We start from the raw sequence: 4,898 nt of genomic DNA on the forward strand, positions 1-4,898 counted from the left end.
CTTCTATATAACAGGAGATTTGACAGGCTTGCCAGTTGGTGTAGGTTGGAGTGCACAGAGCTGCAAGGGACCACACTGGCATTGTGTAGAGCTTGGTCTCGTCTTTTGTTTGTCACTTTTTGCATTTTGTTATTTTTTCTTGCTTTTTCATTCTTGCATTTGTCTCCAGGCCTATATTGCTGCACTTGAGCTCATCCACTTCCATGGTGCAAGTTTTTCCGACTTTGCCAGGATGTGGTTTCAGATTGAAAGGGAAAAGAGACAAGAGAACGAGAATGCAAGACAGAAACAGAGTCCTCTATCAGAGAGGAAGACCTGGGTCCAAGAACACAACCCTAAGATGGAGCAGTGTTGGTTGACAACTGCAGTATGTTTTGGCACACAAGGGTCCTAAGATCACTATGCTGGACTGTGTTCTGGCTGTTCCCAGCCACTTGTGAGGGAGAAACAGTTCCAGTTGTCAGTGTCCATTGACGTGCAGAACAGGCCCCAACAGCTCAGGTTTACTTTGAGGCTAACGGCCAGGTTTACGTCATGAAAGTGGAGTTGCTCCAGAGTTGCCATATCCCATACTGTTAGGGACAGATCTGCCAATCCTCTAGGATCTCCTCCTCCAGAACAGGGAAACAATTGTTAGTGCAGTAGCACGTTGTTAAGCAAGCAAACAGTTTACAGTTTAACCCGTCCATTTACCACTGCCAACAGTAGATTCAGGAACACAATTGGTACAACCAAGCTTTGCACCTGAGGACATGTCAGTACAGGCTCCCTTAACAAAAATAAAGAGCTCTAAAAATATAGTTACAACCGCTACTCATTTGTCCAGATTAGTTTTCAACATCTCAGTAACATAACAGCACACTCAGTGGAGTTTCAGTGGAGTGACTGGACCTAAACCCAAACTGCATTGGATGTAGTAGGGATTCAGCATCAAAATGAGCGAGCTGTTCTGCAACCATTTTTTCAATTGCCTTTGACATGGCAGAATGTATATGCTAATAAGTCTGTTGTTGCACATCTCATTGGATCCTTTATCATTTGTTTCATCTGAGACTTATCAGCAACGGCCTTGAATTTTTTTAATACATTTTTATCAAACCAATTTAAGCCATTACCCAATAAAATTACTTCTTTACCATCACACACTTTGACCATATTGCTTAATTGACCAAAGAATTTAACTTTTGCAGTTGGTGGTCGGTGAAAAACATTAACAAAAAGCGACATTTCAAAAGATAGTGTAATGGTGACCCCAATATACTCCATGCTGCTTTCATGAAATTTAATTTGGTTTGGTCAATTTTCTTTGAGATAAATCATCACGCACCCGCCAACACTATGCATTCTGTCCCTCCTAAATATTTTACAACCGGGGACATTAAAAATACCTCCTTGAGTACTTGGAGTCAACCATGTTTCAGAGAGTGTGATGGCCGCAAACTTTTCGGGCTACTCAGGTTGGGCACATCGAGGCAGCTGACCAGCTTCCCCAGAGAGGTGAGATTGTAACAGCCAGTATTTGAACGATCAGTGTTACAATTCGGGGTAGCTTCTGATTAAAATTTTCTGAGACGGAAAATTTGTGATCGTTTCAGTATGAGCTATTTAGTGGTTTTCTGGTTTTATTGGAAAGGTAATCAACAGCACCTGGCAGGTGCTTCTTTTCCCTTCAGAATAAGAAAAAAACAGCAATCCCAAAACAAAGAGAGTCTATGAATGGGAGAAGTCCAGCCCCACACTGCCTCCTGTTGGCGACACTGAAGTATCAGTAGTGTCAACTGGTTAGTGAAGCACATCATAGATAAATCAGTGTAACAGAAAAGCACACAATGAAGAGCTTGTTTTCATCTCAATACAATACAATATTACATTATTGTGACGCAAATGACTCACGGAACATGAATTCATTGGTTGCACTTCCACCAACCTAACATCGGGTAACATAATATAAACCAGTAGACAGTGGTCCAGCAGGTCTTAGTTGGAGCTCGGGTGGCCGTGTAAAGATATCACCACGAGGCAATACAACTGTGCACATCCAGTCCCTGACTCCTTCAACAGGACATCATACTGGCATTGACATCCTATGGCATGTGATACTTAATGATTTTGCTGCTTGCATTTGTTTTGACTAGTATGTGTCATTAGTGTACACTGTGTTAAATCAGGCCTCGAGTAACAAATCTATTTGCAATACAACTGGCTGGAAAGCCTCATTTCGCCATCACTAATGTTATGACAAACAGCTACAAAGAGAAGCTTACAAACGTATAAACTGTAACTCATGTTACAACATCAGCATAAAAAGCTTTATTGGCCAGGTATGTTTAACACACAAAGAACTTAACTTTGCTAGACTTGCTCTCTCTGTACAATGTAAACATTAAATAATACCAACCAACTATGAATATAAACAAGTAATTAAAGACTATGTACAAGACTAAATAGGATAATAGTGCAGTGGTGAGTAGTGCAAAAGGATGATGAAGTAAATATGAGGTAGGTATCTTTTTTTTGTATTTATAGTGTGTGTGCGTAGATGATTTAAATTAAATAATATATGTACATTCACAGTGACAGTGTATTTCCAGGGTTATTTCACAGCGACAGGTCTGACACTCTGTGACTGTTTAGCGTTCATCATAGCAACAGCCTGGGGGAAGAAACTGTTCTTATGACGGGTTGTTTTGGCGTACAGTGATCTGTAACGCCTGCCGGAGGGGAGTAGATTGAATAGTTTGTGTCCAAGGTGTGAGGGGTCTGCAGTGATGCCACCTGCGTGTTTCCTGACCCTGGACCGGTATAAGTCCTTGGTGGGGGGAAGGTCAACACCATTGATCTTTAAAACTCTGGATGATGGAGGTGTATAACATGATCAGCAGCTCCTGGGGTAGGTTGAACTTCCTGAGCTGTCCAGGAAGTACAACCTCTGCTGGGTCTTCTTCCTGATTGTTTCTATGTGGGAGGTCCACTTAAGGTCCTGTGAGATTGTGGATCCCAGGAAGCTGAATGAGTCCACAGTAGACACTGGGCTTCTCCTGAAGTCCACTATCATGTCCATGGTATTGAGCGGATTCAGTTCCAGATGGTTCTGACTGCACCATAGAGCCAGCTGTTCCACCTCCTGTCTGAAGGTAGACTCTTTACCGTCCTGGATGAAACCAATGATGCTGGTGTCGTCTGCAAACTTCAAGAGTTTCACAGAAGGGTCCCCTGAGGTTCAGTCATTGGTGTAGAGGGAGAAGAGCAGAAGGGAGTGAACGTGCCAGTTCTGATATTCCGGTAGCTGGATGTGATGCTCCCTAGCCTCACCTGCTGCCTCCTGTCAGTCAGGAAGTTGGTGATCCACTGACAGGTGAAGTCCACAAACTAGCGTAGATCCTAGCGTAGGTACCTGGGGAGTCAAGGTGATGCAGGACGTAGTTTACTCCCATGTTGACTGCATCCTCCACCGACCTGTTTGCCTGTTAGGCAAACTGCAAGGGGTCCAGCAGGGGGCCTGTGATGTCCTTCAGCTGGCTCAACACCAGTTTCTTAAAGGACTTCATGACCACAAACATCAGGGTGGCGGGTCTGTAGTCATTGAGTCCTGTAATGCCAGTTTTCTTAAGAACTGGGATGATGGTGGAACTTTTGAAGCAAGAGGGCACTTCACACAGCACCAGTGATGAGTTGAAGATGGGGGCCTGCTCAGCATAGACTCTCAGGCAGGAGGGGAACACACCGTCTGGTCCTGATCTTTTGCTTTTTTGAAGAGCTGGCACACATTTTTTACAGATTGTCAGTGCGGGTGGGGGGTCAGAGGGTAAGGGGGTGGGGGTTGTGGGGGGAGAAGGTAGTTTAGAGTCTGAGTGATGGGCTGATGTTGATGGGCTGGATGATGGGTGTGGAAACCTCCAGTAGAAGCTGTCCCGGTTTCCTGTTCCTGTTAGTTGATGACCTCTCGCAGGCCTTTCCAAACTGCTGAGGGGTCGTTTGCTGAGAAGCGTTGTTTTAGCTTTTAGCTTCTCTTAGCTACGCTGATCACCTTTGTCAGTTTGTTCCTTGCCTGCTTGAACAGGCCACCAAATCTTATCTCTATTATATAATCGCCAATATTTGCCTCTCAGAAAACCGGGCTATAATATAGCCCTCTTGTGTTGGTACAGTGTGGTATATTTTAAAGAAAGCAGAAGCTGCCAGGTAGTTTATAACTACTTAAGGTCTTGTCACAACAACAGCCAAATGGATGAGCAATCGAATGATCTCCAGATGAGCACAATTAACCAGGTCTGTAAACTTTTGTTAGAGCAAGGTGACTGCAGTGCAAAGCAAATTAAAAAACTGCCACAAGAAGGCAGGATTGGACAATACCGATGTAAAATTTAAAATGACTAACTTGCACTATATACATGAACACTTAGCCGCTTGACTGTCATTATGTTTTAAGTACAACGATTGATTATGTATGTTCTTCTTTTCTTTACATCTTTGGTTTCATTTTGTCATGATACAAGAAACTTCACTTTGTTTCACTTCTTCAGTGATTTCAGTTCTAACTTTGTCAATCCAGAACCTCATTAGGGCCCGAAGCACTGACAAGTGCAAAGGACTCTATTAGAATTCAGAAAATTATTCTTTTTCTCATTGTTGTTATTTCCAAGTGTTCCTGAAATATGACCACACTGACCTCACTTGAGTTAAGTCATGCCAGTGAAAATGATGATAGATAGCGTGTCACCAGTCTTACTAAAAAGTCGTCAATCTGTAAATAATCCTCTCTCCTACTATACTAACTACCAAGAGATTAAAAATATCAATACACAGTCCAAGAAAATCAGATCTTCGTCAGCTATTGGTGTGGATGAAAAAGAGGAGCATTTACTAAACTTGAAGAAATTAGATCAGACAGTTCAGTC

The sequence above is a fragment of the Symphodus melops genome, assembly GCF_947650265.1.
Source record: "Symphodus melops genome assembly, chromosome: 10".
NCBI lineage: Eukaryota > Metazoa > Chordata > Actinopteri > Labriformes > Labridae > Symphodus > Symphodus melops.